Source organism: Trachymyrmex septentrionalis, unplaced genomic scaffold (assembly GCF_001594115.1).
Source record: "Trachymyrmex septentrionalis isolate Tsep2-gDNA-1 unplaced genomic scaffold, Tsep1.0 scaffold13, whole genome shotgun sequence".
In the NCBI taxonomy this organism is placed as follows: domain Eukaryota; kingdom Metazoa; phylum Arthropoda; class Insecta; order Hymenoptera; family Formicidae; genus Trachymyrmex; species Trachymyrmex septentrionalis.
The window spans coordinates 1,766,506-1,782,175 of NW_017304438.1; the positions used below are offsets into that span (position 1 = coordinate 1,766,506).

At 28.3% G+C, this 15,670-nt stretch overlaps 1 long non-coding RNA gene across 1 annotated transcript; it reads left to right on the top strand.

Moving 5' to 3' along the window:
- Positions 1 to 374: 374 nt before the first annotated feature.
- Positions 375 to 3,536, top strand: LOC108756881. Its single transcript, XR_001939870.1, has 3 exons — positions 375 to 528; positions 647 to 748; positions 3,470 to 3,536. It is a non-coding gene; the product is annotated as an uncharacterized LOC108756881 (long non-coding RNA).
- The last annotated feature ends 12,134 nt before the right edge of the window (positions 3,537 to 15,670 follow it).

A 15,670-nucleotide genomic window follows, 5' to 3' on the forward strand; every position in this document is an offset into this window, starting at 1 on the left:
AAGAATTAGAAAGACATAAAATGAGCTCGTAATATTATTACCACAGTGAAGTTTTCTAGATTCATCACGAAGGACTTCCCCACTTTTATTTCACTAATCATCTGACTCCTTACGATTAGCATTAAGAGCATTTTTTTCGCCGTGTTTGATGTCTCATACCACGCTCCATTATATCTGAAAGTTTAGGTTTATATAAATGAAAATAAATAAAGATAAAATTTGCAATGACTTACGCAGAAATGTATACATCGATACTATGATCCGTTATTTGCTGGCCCTGCCAACCATAAAAAAAAAGGCGAGCAGTTTGGCAAACCAGCAGTGCAACATATATTATAATTTCGACTGTCTTATTCATTTGAAGTACACTCTGCGATATAACGTCAGATATTATCCTTATAGTTTAGATTGGAATTTTTATCTTGATTTTTGAATTATTTATGTTAATTTTAGAATTTTACCATTGTGCATAAAGCACAGTGCATCACGAAGCCTAGACCGATCTCAAAAAATAGATATATCGCGAACGTACTGTTGATTAGATCTATGAACCTTAAATTAATATAATTTTGTATTAACCTCTTAATTTTAATACAACACTTTTGAATTCTAATATTTATACTAACGATTTTATTTTTATGTGCAGGAGGATACATTGAATCAAGTGCTGGACAATGTTATTTTGCTTCGAAGAAAAATCGTGACGAGCTTCTTGCTTTGACCGACCTTGGACTATATTCTTCAATTGGTAACTATCTCAGACAACACACAATATTTATAAAACAATTTACAAAATATTTGTAAGATTTATCTTTAATTATTTTGTAAATGTATTTATATGGTCTTAAAGTGCATAAATCATAAATATTTATTATAAATGTTATGAAATATTTATTATACATTATGTAATAAATAACATAAAAATATTTAATAAAACATTCCAAGAAAAAATATTTACTAAAATATTTATTAAAAAATATTAATTATACGTATTTATTTATATTTATCGGAAATATTTTGTGCTGTCTGGAATGTAAAATATATTTACTAGTAATTGAAATATTCAATATTAATAAAAACGCTTTTTTGAGGCGAGAACGCTAAATTTTTTTTTGCGGAATCAATTAATCACATTAGGAATATATATTAATCAGAATTCAAGTAAAAATATAACAGCGATGGTCACGTCATAACATAAAATTCCATTGAAATCCAACAAGTTAATTAAATACAGCAAAGATTGTCCTTTTTTAGGCACTCTTCATTAGTACAATCATATCATATACTTGATTATATTATATTAATTATAATATGTAGTTTGTGTGAAATATGCTTAGTGAGAATAAGTACTCAACTTGCATTTCAACGAAATTTTATATTATGACCTAACCACTGCTGTTATGTTTTCATTAAAGATGACCAAATTAAAAGTTGAAACGTATGAGTAATTAAACTTTGTAGTTGAATTCTGACTAATATATATTGATTCCATAAAAAAAACTAACGTTGTTGTCTCAAAAAAGCTCTTTTAATAATTAGATATTTGAATTGTTAATTCTATTAATTCATTTTGCATTTTTAATTATTATTTACTAATCTATAAATATGATATATTTAAAAAATACTTATAACCATATATACTTATTGTACCATAGTTGTTAGAAAAACTCTATAGATTATGATATAATTAATTAATTAAAAGGCTGCAATTATATCGAACAATTATTCTAATAACAACCAATAACTATAAATCTTAGAAGAAAAATTTGAGATCTCTTTATGCTATACTCTACAATTATAGATAATAGTAAATAATAATAGATAAATAATAATGATTTAAATAAATTGTACTCAACTATAAAGTACTTCGTACTTTAAGATATCGAACAATGCGCAAGCATGTTCTATAAAGACGAAATAGATTGTATCAATTGCCAATGTAATCACACAAGCCATGAAGTAACCATAATACATGATTGTGAGCAGAATGTAATAATATTTTTCGTGATCGACCAACATTTCGGCTGGATATATAAATTTTTTTGGCCTCGTTATGTTTAGCGGTGATACAACATCGAGTAGTGGGTTAACAAGCGGCAATAATGCAAAACCGATCACGAACGTAACCATCCAAACTAAACGAAATAATTACAATAATAATTTAATACATACGAACACATACACGGAAAGAATGATTTTATTGAAGTACTATATCTAAAAAAATTAGCTAAATACAAATTTGAAAATAATGTTATAGGATTATCAAAATAATTATATAGAACATTTAAACTTTTTATTAAAATAAAAACTTTTTGCAGCATTGCTCGTCATACTTGAGTTTCCTACATGATTATTTTGATAATCCAACAAAGTTATTGTTAGATCTGTATCTACTTAAACTTTTAACCCTTTAAAGAGATCAATACACATATGTGAACTGAACAAGGACAATTCTGAATCAGGTTCATCTCTTTCTATCACATTGAAGCAATTTAATTATAGAAGTCTGTGATTCCCAAATGTTTTGTATCAATACAATAGTGACTCTGTCCATATAATCCTTTTAATTTACACTCAAAAAGTTTGGAATATCCTGTATAAACATGACTATACATAATTATGTATATTTTCAGAAAATCATATTTCTTGATTAATTTTATTCGATTTATAAAATTCTTCATCAAAAACATTTAAAAAAATCATATTATGAAGAAAAAATTTGTATTTAAACGGAATTAGTGTCTGAATCTTAAAGGATTAAAAACTCAATAAAATCATTTTTCCCATGTAAATATTATAACTCACCATTGATCGATTTATCACACCTGTATATATCGATGTAAATCTCCATGATACTTCCATATAATTTCTAAAAATTTGTTCCGTTTTCTTCGAGATATTCGTGCAATCGTCATGAAGTTGTTGAAATAAATCTTTAAGCTAATTATAAGAAAACGTATCATTTGAACCAAGATTTGCAGCTATACGAGTTGCAATATGTATATTCGTAAAGATGCTTACCTTTTCGAAGTAATAAATTAAAGTAGCAAATTTTATCCCGCACGATACTGTACCGGACATCGTAGGTAAGAGTTCGATTATATGATCCAGATCATCCGGGTGTTTAAATATGAACAAAAACTGAACAATTATTTGATCACGATATTTTAATGTTTAATGATTACTTTATTTCGCCAAATTATGTCAAAGTGTAATTGTAATTCACTTCATGTATATTTCATAATATTATTTTAAACGCGGATTAAATTAATTATTTAGTAATTAAAAATACATCAATATAACGAAAAAAATAATATTTTTACATAACATTTTATACCTATATCTATTTCTTAATTATTTATGTTATCAATTTAATTGTATTTATATGCATATAACGTTTTGTATATATTTATAGTAATTTGAAAATATCATACAATATATTTATTTGACTTCATAACATATATTACAGGTATCGATTCAATAGCTACCATAGGCGCGCATACAACTATGACAGCAACTGTGGCGAACGTTGTCTTCAAAGTCCTTGTAAAAGTCGTTTGATACGGCCATAACCCTATGATCGACAGCAAGAGTTTATTAATTTTGAAATATTCCGCATCAAAGACATTCATGTTCATGCTTTGACACTCGCGTTCGTATTGCGTTCATATCCGCCGTTAAAAAGGCAGATATTACTCTTTGCCATTCAGTCTATAGCTGCAGCTTAAATATTCTGCTAGATCCGTGTATATGATGAAATAATTTTTAATGTCCAAGAAACTAAATAGAGAGAATTTATGATAACAGATATTCCTTCCTCGATAGAAAAAGACTTTTTAAGGTTTAATAAGAGCACCATATATATTATAACAAATGTATAATACAATGAATAAAATAAATTGAATAAGCCGCATAAGAGTTTCCGCAACGCTTACACAATATATTCATTTGATATTACGATAGATAGCATTAATACAAGCATAACTTATTTATTACTTTATACAAATCGATATTTACTAGTTTATTACAGATATGATATACCTTCATACATTAACACCTGAGTTGTTGGCATACGAAAGACTAGAAATATACGCGAGTGAAAAATCTTGCAGAAATCTATGCACTTTTTAATAGCTAGCGCAGTGAAATCAGTACCGTGCAATAAGAAACCGATGTTTTCATTACCTTAAAAAATATTTATTATGTATATAGCATATTATTTTTTTCTGTTATTAAAGTGATATACTAGTGTTTCTATATTATAATACGCGATACACATTTCCGCGTTCGTACCTTACTGAAACCTTCCAGATTGATGACATATAACTTTGCGATTGTTATTTGAGAGGATTTCTGACTCCTTGCGATTAGAAACAACAATAATTTTTGCACTTTTACGGGTGCATTATACCATATTCCATTATAACTGTAAAAAGATATATCGCGAGAATATTTTATGTGAATTCTGAATAGTTTTATCTTACGCTGCTATCGAGACTTCGACGCTGTGATCGGTCACTTCTTGCCCGGCCCAACTATTGAAAAATAATCGGCAACTTTGCATTAGCATAAGAGCTACGTATCGCATAATTTCAGACGATCCCATTTGAACTATAATCTGCAAAAAATATCGTTCGACTTGAAAATATTTCCAACAATAATCAACAATAAAAAGATAATATATTTACATTATATTGCCATTTAGGCAATATAAGTTTCAAAATTTAAGTATTATCTCTGTAAAATCTTTGAAGTAGGATCTAGTTTTAAAGAGTAAAATCTCACTCTTAAAATTGACAATTAAAGATTGTTTAAATTTTTTTCAACATTGACTCAATTCACTCTTTGTCACTCTTTAGAATTAGATTCCACTCCAAAGATTTTAGAGAATTATGCTCACCATTATGCATGAAGAAGTATGCAATAAAAATCCTAATCCAACATCGAAAAAGAGAAACAACGAGATTGTAGATTCCATCATTTCTATGAATCTGGATCGACAAATATCATCAAGATCTAAGTAAAATTTTAGTAATAGATGCAGACATGTTTGAATTAGATATAGGTAAGTAAAATATACAAGGGGTTCTAAAAATAATAAAAATAAATTTTTCGCACAGGGATAGAATGGACTAAACTAAAAAGAAAAGTACTTTACCATTTTGCAATTTTCGCAATAGTTAACAAGATATTAATTACTAAAAATTGTCGAAAATTGGTCTTTAATAATTTTTTACTCAAATACTATCAACTTTACAGAAAAACTGCAAGAGACAAAAATTGTTTATATTTTTCTTATAGAGCTCTAAGAATTTTTTTAGAATTTTTTATCAACTTTTTAGTACTGCATTATCTTATTTTTACCAACATGAGAAAATACGGTATTAAAAAATTCTGAAAAAATTCTTAAAATATTAGAGCTCTATGAGGAAAAAATAAACAATTTTTATCTCTTGCAGTTTTTCTGTAAAGTTGATAGTATTTGAGTAAAAAATTATTAAAAACTAATTTTCGGCAATTAATATTTTAGCAATTAATATCTTGTTAACTATTGCAAAAATTGCAAAATGATAGAGGATTTTTCTTCTCAGTTTAGTCTATTCTATCCCTGAAAGATTTATCGTTACTTTTAGAACACCCTTTATAGTATATGAATATACATAAGGTAGAGAGGAGTTTTTCGTCCATTTCTCGTTCATGTTTCTGAGCAACACGTGTTAAATATTTCAAAGTTATGTTTATACTCGCAAGGAGCAATTATGATTGTATAATGTAATTATAAATACGTCACTGCAAAGAAATGTTATTTGAGATATAAGTTTTTTGTAAATTTTCATACTACTTTATAATTGAAACTAACGGAATAGTCTCCCTCTACCCTGTGCTATTCTTAAAAAAAATAATTGTCACACCAACAATTTTATTCTTTCATGTAGTTGAATGCAACGTCGAACATATCGACCGATTTCCTCGTGAATATAATCACCGTCTATCCATCGTAAACCATCGTCCGATGCTAAATTCCTCAGACGATGACTGCAATAAATATAATTATCTATTTTTATATACATAATTCCTAATTCACAATTTATTTTCTATGAGCAAATTTTACATGAAAAAAATAATTTATTGCAATAATATTAAGTTTTTATCTATTATATATTTAATATAAGAATATATGTATTAATTTTGCTGTTTAACAAACAGTCCAGCAAATGTATTTTACTGTTACAATAAAATTATTACCGGTAAAATATGCGAATAAATTAGAGAAAATAGAAAAAAAAAGAATAAATTGATTATTGGAACGAGAAGTTATTTTTCAGCGAATAAAATTGAACTTTTTATCAATCTTTCTATAGTTTGATGTTCATATAATGACCAATAAAAGGTCTTCGCACTAATTACACGGAAAATTAAATTTCAACATATTATACGTGAAAACTGATTCATTTAATTAGGATCTAATTTTTCTTATAATATATTAGTGCGAGATTTAATTACATGAAAAATTGAAACTCTGGTGAAACGAATTAATTTTCACATACATATATGATGTAGCTTGTAATGTAATAAACAAAATACATCCTAAACACAAGGCCTAATAATGGATAGTTTTTGAACTATAATGTATCAAAAGTAAAACTTGTGCTCATAGAATAAGCATACCTTTGTGATCCAAACTATATCTCAATTATATTCTTTTTTTCTCTACATGATTATATTAATCAAATAATTATTTTAATTAATTAACTATTAATCCGATTTGATTTTAAGCAATTCTCACCACAACACGTCGTACATTCCGCAAATATGCTCCACTAGGAAAATGTACAAAATGTCGGCAGCTACCGCGATCGAAACACACACAACATAACCAATATACAAGATCAGCAAAAGTGTGTAATAATATTTTTCTTGATCGAGAATGACAAAATCTGCGAGATGTGGCAGTTTTCTCGGTCTTGTTTCATTCAGGGGTAAGATGATGTCAAATACAGGTCCGGTAAGAGGTAACAAAGCGTAGCAGAATACAAATCCGATTACACTAACTGCATAAAGAAAAAGGAATAAAATACTCCTTTTGTTTTTTTTTTCTTAACAAAAATTAAGACGCGCAAAACAAATAAATATTTTAATTTAATAAAACAAATACTTATTTTAATTTATAATTATAAATTTATTAAAGCTAGCTATTATTTATTTGTAATTTCTTTTTTATTTCTCATCTTTACTTTAATATTTAATTAAGATGCGTGTTTAAAATATTTATATATTTTTTTAATTTATCAAAGATATCGAACCTTCTATTGTTAATACTTAATTCAAATAAATCCGATATTTGCCAGTGCGAAATTGATTTCATACTTGAATACGCCAACATGAGCTTTCGACTTTTTTCAGCATAATGCGTTAAAATTTGCGTTTCCTCACTGATCAATAGATTGTTCCAGTCATCTTGCATATGTTGCAGAAGCCCCTTAAACTGAAGCGACGCTCGTTCAAAACAAGCCGATCCAATGCGATGATCATGCTTACCATTTTGGAATTGCAAGTCAGACTGACGATTTTTGCAATACATATCACTGTACCAGCTAGAATTGGCATGAGCTCGAACATATTATCCAAATCATCCACATGCTTGAACATATATGCAATCTAATAATAAATAATGAATATATGGTGCATTGATTATATTTCACATAATACTCGGGTAAAATGTAAACTCGCGTTTAAACAATTGTTTCTGTGACATATAAAGAATTATTTGGATTAGTATATGTCAAACTTTTTTTTTATATAATTTAATTTATATATTTTCTTTAAATTCGTCAAGTATATTCTCTAAAATCTTTGGAGTGGGATCTAATTTTAAAGAGTGACAAAGAATGACAATTGAGCCATTTTGTTGAAAAAGAGTGGCAACTGTAAATTTTTAAGAGTAAGTTTCACTCTTTAGAAGTACATTTTATTCCAAAAATCATAGGGAATAATATTATTAATGTATCATCCAGTGAACTACCTGTGGCGCGCACATTATTGTAACGCCAAATATAGCGAACGACTGAGTTAGAAGCTTTATGAAGGATGTTTGATATGGCCAGAGACCGATGAAAGACAGAAAGAACTTGTTAATCCTAAAATAGCGCGTGTCAAAGAAATCCATGCTTTTGCTATACTGAATAAGAATCCGTAAATATTCTTCTCGCTATAGCAGTATCTATCTCACCCTATCTCTCTCTCTTTTCTCTTTCTTTTCTCTTTTTCATTCTCTCTTCTTTTTTTCTCAACATCTTCTTTAATATTCCGTTAAAACCTCGTTATGGGAAATGTACTGAAGGTACGCAGTATGGTGGCAATATCAATATAGTATTACAGCTTAAGAAGAAAAAACGAAATGTACGAATAAATGGAATTTGTAATATTGTCGCTGTATGATTTAAAGCTTTGAAGACATCTCGTATTATTATTTCATATTCTCGGTGCCACGAAGTGCATGACTAAGTCTATATCGATTAACGTGTCGAATGTCTTTTGTTTCTTCATAAAACTGAACGTTATCATTATAAACGTACAAATTTCGATAAAAGATAATATTCTTAGTTTAATATTTAAAAATACAAATATCTTTTGCAACAGCAATGATAAACAATTTGGTTTTTATAAACATTGTGTTCTATATTGATATTACTATCACACTACATACCATTGAATATATTCTCTAAAATAAGATTTTAACAATTTTGTGAAAGTCCATTGTTTATCAAACAGCAAACAAAAGTAGCTCATTTTTTTTTCAAGATGCCTTTCCATGGTTTTATAACTTTTTTGGATTGGCAAACAAATTTATTTCTGAAGCAATATATTGATGTATTGTATACATTCAAGTAAAAACACACACATATTTGCGCAATACTCTTGTTAAATATAATATTTAATTCTAAAAAAGTAGATCGAGTGGGCAATAGTAAAAATATATATATATTATGATAATTCCGGGAAGTCGCGAAACGTTTCACAGTGAAAGGTGGTTATTTAATCGATCGATGAAGGGGATACTGCCTTTGTGTCGTTACGGATCTTTGGTTGCACGAGGGAAAATTATATGAAACATTAAAATCGGGAATATTATATGAAACATCAAAGTTATGAGTCTTATTCTATAAAGCAAAAAAATACCGGATATGCGCACACGTGAATAAATATATCTATATAATTAAAATATTTTTCCTAATTTCTGTTAGCAAAAAATATCCTTTATGTCTTTTTTTCGCAAGACATCGGAGATACATACATATATTTATATTATTTCTGATGTGAGACATGTCGCTTTATTATAATGATTATAATCACCTTCCTTTATAAAACACAATAACTACTGATGATTTTTTTAAATATAATAATTTTATAAAGATACATATAATATAATTTGTAATAGCATCCCTATCTCATGGATAAAAAGGTCGTGAAATATGACATAGCAGTTTGCATTATCTTAAAATTGAATATCAATCTATTACAATGTTATATAAAATTATAAAAAATATTTTTTTCTAAATATGTAAATTAGATGTAATTACCGAACTACACATAGTCATAGACAGAATAAATATCTTTCCAGCCGTAAGTGTACATGGAGAGAAACTTCTATAAAGAAGTATTCTTAATAATCTTTTAATTTTTATGTAAAATGTATACCATGCTGAACTGTACCTAACATAAAATGCATGATAAAATTGATTGATTCTTTTATCGATATCAATGTAAATGTAAGTTATTTATAATTATATGTGATAAGTTTACATAACGTTAAAAAACATCGACAGCATCGCCGTTCAGAGATTCACTGTTTCACAAATTTCTTTTACGTATAAATTTATAGATTTTAATATTAATTGGCATTAATTTTAGTATTAATTGACGTTGCGATTTAAGTTAAACCTTACAATTAACAAAAAATTATTTTAATTGTGTAAAATTGGATACTATCGATAAATAGACTTATGACATCTCTTTAAAAATTATTGTGAAAAAATTGAGAAACTATTTAAAAAATTATAATTAAATAATATATAATAATTTATTATTAAATATTGTAAGACCTTAAATATTTTTCTTGTTTACATCCAAAGATAAAAAAACTTTATACAAAACTCGAATACTTACGCCTTATCGAAAACTTCTGTGCTTCGATCTATCAATAATTGTCCAGGAATACACATGCATACGAGGTGCAGAAACACAGCGCAAATAAAAAAAATGTATCTTATTATCTCGTTGATGTGGTCCAGGTTTTTGATAAGCTGCAAAATTTAAGTGTTGTGTTATACAATGTATTTTTCAATAGAGATATACGTACTTCTTAAAATACACACCTGTATTCCGATCACACTCAAATTCAGCATATTCAGAGATAGAAGAATGAACATTGCTTGAGTAAATGTAGAGTTCAGTACTTGGACATTTCTAAAGAAAGAGAAAGAAAAAGAGAGAAAGATCGGATAAAATAATTTAATATAAACGATCGAGTGATTAGTGATAATATTGTTATCGAGTAGATTGTTAGTGTTATCGAGTAGATTGTTATTATGGACAACAGAAATGTGCGTGTAGTACAAACTCTAATGCAAGTTGATGTCTTTTCAAGCACATTATCAATTCACAATAATCATTGTCAGTAGAACCGTGTTTCTCCATCAATAGATGATAATGTCTTCCTATATATTTTTTTTTGTTGTCGTCTGATTTAGTTTCTGCTTTAACAGTAATGTTTTCAAGACGATGGCTTTAAAATGAGATATTGTTAATTAGCACGTAATTTTGACCGATGTAATTTTTATTTTTAATTTATTCATTCAAAAATAAGCAAAATGTTCAGAAATATTTGTTTGTAAAAAATATAAATATAAGATCTTATTTTAATTTTATTCACCTGATAGCTATAAATAAACTGCAAACATGCAACACACACATTATATACGTAGTATCGACGGTGAACATAACTATTATGGTAATTAAACTCGTAGCGTAACAATGAAGTAATATTGGATAATAATATTTTTCTTTATCTACTCTGTATTCAACCGAATATACATATATCAATGGCCGCGACTCGTTCAGCGGTTTCACGACGTCCAAGATTCTTGGTATCAATGGAATTAGCAAATAAAATATTGTAAAGACGATAAAATATACTGCAAAAGGAACATACATATGACTTATTAACTGTATCAAATGTTAAAAGACTTCTTTTTCTTCTTCTTAGTTAGGCCTCTGGCTTGTATTACACCTCTCTCATATGCTTGTAGTGCACACGCTGATTATTCAATTGCCACAAGCATATGGGACCTACAGTTTTAACGCCGGTTCCGAACGGCGGATTTTTCGAGAGGTATTTCCGCGGGCAAGGATACTCTCGGGAGAGGTTGCCGGTCTTTTCCGAGAGGAGACACAAGCATAAATATTTTGATTGACCTATTGGGATCGAACCCAGGACCTCTGACATGATAGACCAGTGCGCTGTCTACCATATCACATTCGCGCTCGACTTCTTTTTTTCAACATAATTATTTCATAATTCCATAAACATTTTGTAAAAATATATGAAAATGTCAGACTTTGAAAAAATTAATTTTAATTTAAAAAAAAAGCTCTTTTTATAATTATATATATTTACACTAGAAAAATTGAACATAAAATTTTTGCAGTTACAATATTTTAGTCGATGACTCATCATAATTTGTCTGTAAAGATTTAAAAATTATTTATTCCTGTACCTCCAAAGTATTTGGTCACTTTTTGGCTGATACTAGCGTAATATCTCATAATATGACGTTCAAATTCGCTATTAAAACATTCCCAGTGTTCGCACATAAGTTGCAATAACCGTCGGAACTGATCAACAATGCAAAAAGATAATGATAAACGAATACATATTATAATCCAAGATCCCATCGCGAGTTTGTGCACCTATCGCGAATGCAGATGAAATGTAAGAAAAAAATCGAAGTTCGTGTTAAGGGGATCCTAAAGCAAAGCTCGATCTCCGACGAAATCACCAGAGATCGCGCCCGCACATCGACATGTCTTTTTATATTACCACTTTTTATATTAATATCTCACGCAACCTACGATATACGCAGTATACCGTCGTAAAGAGTAAATATTAAGCTACGATCTAGTGCAAAAATTATTGAACTACGCGATGGGTGCATTTAATGAACAAACTCACCCTCTTTATCCTGGTTGCCAGAGGATTGTGACCACTTCAAAGGTGGCACCCTATCATTTTCAAAATCTACAGATCTTTTGCTTTCCAACGGTAGCCTTTTTATAAACATACGTCATTTTTTCAAAATTTTTGAATCAAAAACGTAATTATTGACATTTTTAACCACTTTTTTTTAGGCATCCTTGCGGTTTAGTGTTGCCCTCGACACGAACTTCAATTTTTTTTATATTTCACCTGCATACGCGATAGGTGCACAAACTCGCTGTGGAATCATGTATTACCGATATTGATTTATATAATACTTACTTTGTGATTATTCACAATGATATTAATCAACTTTGTACTAGCAGCAAAAATACAAGTAATGACAATTATAGCTTCAACGATAACATCCATATTACTCCAAGTATCGTATACTAGAAGCACCTAAAAATCAATAATGACGTAGGCAATATTAAAGTACAAGTGACAAATATATTTTTTAATATAAGGAGAGAATTAAATTAACTTAAAAAATTTGCACTACTATATATACTTGAAATTAATACGACATGTTACCTGAGTTACGAAGGTAGTATAATGTATCGTTGATAAGAAACACGGTAAGAACACTTTCAGCACCCTTCGCTGATACGGCCAAACGCCGATTCCTGACAAAAATAGTTTATTGATGGCATAGTACTTTTCCATTTCCGGATTCATATCGTACGTGGATTATTTTGCAATATACCATTGCGACTCAGTTCCCCTTGTTTTGTACGATTTTATATGGAGGGGAAAGTGACATGGATAATCAATATGATTACGGTAATATCGGATTGTCAGTTCGATAATTTGGGATTGTCAAATGTACGTAAGTCGTGCAAGATACTCGTATATATTAAATCGATCGATGTCGAGAATGTTGCGTACTATATATATTAAAATATAGACAAGAATGAAAAATACGTTTTTTTTTAATAAGTACTTTTTGAGGATAGAACTCTATCTTGAAAACAATCGATTTTTCTTCCTAACAAGTTAATGTCGTTTAAATTACTACTTGCATACTACATTATAATTTGCAACAGGACTTTAGTCGCCTTGTACGTAGAAATAATAAATTGTTTACGAAGTGAGTTATAAAGTGAAAATATCATTTCCTCGTAAAGAGAAAAATAGTTTCATTGTCAAATAAGTATTAGGCGATTTGAGCTAAATGTATCGGAATATAAATTGAAATATAAACTATTGATGCATATTGTGCATCGGATTTCTGATTTATAACGAAAATATGTTTATAGATAAAAATAAGGGACATGTATTTTTTTAATTGTTTTTTTTTGTAGATAGAGAGCGTGAAACTCTTCTAAAAAATTGATTTTTTTTCCTTAATGAATATTATTTGAACCTTTAAAGATATGAAAAAATGTTTTAAATAAAATTCGAATGATTTCAAGACTACTTTATAATATGAACAAATTTATTTCTCATTTTTGTCTATATTTTAACATATTCGAAACTTATTAAAATCAGAAAAAGACATTTAATTGTGTTTCCTTGAAAGTTATATTATATTTATAGGAATTGTCAACAGATAATATACCTGTCGTGTAATGCACCTGTCGTGTCTTGGCAAGTTGTACTTAATGAAATTAGATGATTAGAAATATAAATTTCGGTAAATATGTAGGGAGCCCCTCCTTCTCCAATGACCTTGACCTTGATATGTTATCAAGGTCATGACCCTGAGTGACTTTGAGAAAGTTTTAATCGTTGGACGTCACTCGTTAAAAAGTTATAAACAAAGAAGTTTAAGAAATAACTATATATGATATCTCTTTTTTACCATATGAAACAGAAATTTTCTACTTTGAAGTATATTTTACAACTTTCCACGCGAAGCTATTTCCACTGCAAAAATGTTCTTTTCCTGTATAACAAGAATACATGTAATATATTATAAACAAAAAGAAGAAAATTCTTTCTTTTGAAGAATTTAAGGAAGAAAACTAATTCTAGAGATAAAAAATCTATTAGTCGCTTCTCGTATTATTTATGTCAGTTTTTTCGAATTTTAAAATCTAAATGTTGCGCATGTAAAAACTTTTTATAATATTTTTAACGAATTTATTTCGAACAGAAATGTATCTACTGAGTCATCTTCAGTGATCAATGCCTCAATTACGAGTATTATAAAATATATTTTTCAAAACGCATTGCGTACATATAACTTTAAATACTTAAGAATTTATTAATTTTCAAGATGGAACTACAAAAAATGTTTAATTACAGAAAACTCGTTATTTCAGAGAAGAGAATGTCGTAAAGTAAGACATAGCAGTCTGCACCACCTTAAAATAAAAATTTTTTTAGTACAATATATGACTTGACACACATATTTTATATATATAATCTATAAAGAAAATGATATAATATATCATCTATAAAGAAAAATCATATACTTTGTAACACACAATGATGCTTACCGAACTATAATTGGCCATTGACATTACAAAGAATTTACCGGCAGTCAATGTGCACGGCACAATACTCCTGTAAAGCAATATCCGCAGCATTTTTTTGGTTTTTAACGAAAATGTGTACCAATGCGACCTACAACTAAAACTTCTTCTTTCGGATTGAGAATTTAATTAATTACTCATAATATCAGTTACTAATAAATAAAATCAGTTACTAATAATTGAATTAATTAATTATTAAAATATATTTTTCAACAATGGAATTATGATTATACTCTCTTGTAATTATATTGTATAATACACAATATTTTAAGATACAAAAAATGACAAGACCAAATTCAAGATGTGAGAGTTACTATGTACTATACATCGCGGGAAATTGTGCGTTAATGGTATTGTGATATTGTATTTAATATGTAATACATTGTCCAATGTTCATTAAATAATGTAGTAAGGATTACATCAGAATATCCAGCACATTTTCCCGACAATATTTTCTCTCTATTTTATCTATGAAATGTTATATAGTATTTTTACATGCTATTGAACACATCTAAGCTGTGGTCCATCAGTCTCTGTCCTGGCAGGGTCATACATAAAAGATGGAAAAACGACCCTAAACACAAGGCAGTGTATCTAATAATATTTTCAATACTATTGAGGTTATTGATTACCTAGATAAATGGAATTATCTAGATAAATGCTATCAATTTACAAATTTTGTCTTAACATATATAATTATCTATTCTGTTATGTACTTACTTGAATCCCTGTAAGGCTCATGCCAACTACGTTACACAATAATTGGATACCTGTCGATAACGTGAAGGAAGATTCTAATATGCAAACATACCTAGCAATGAAAATAATCCGTAAGTTTAGTTATAAGTTGATATAATATAATAATAGATAAACAATAAATCACTCTTATAGCTAAGATAATATCCAAATCATTTAATATCCCAATTTTTAATCA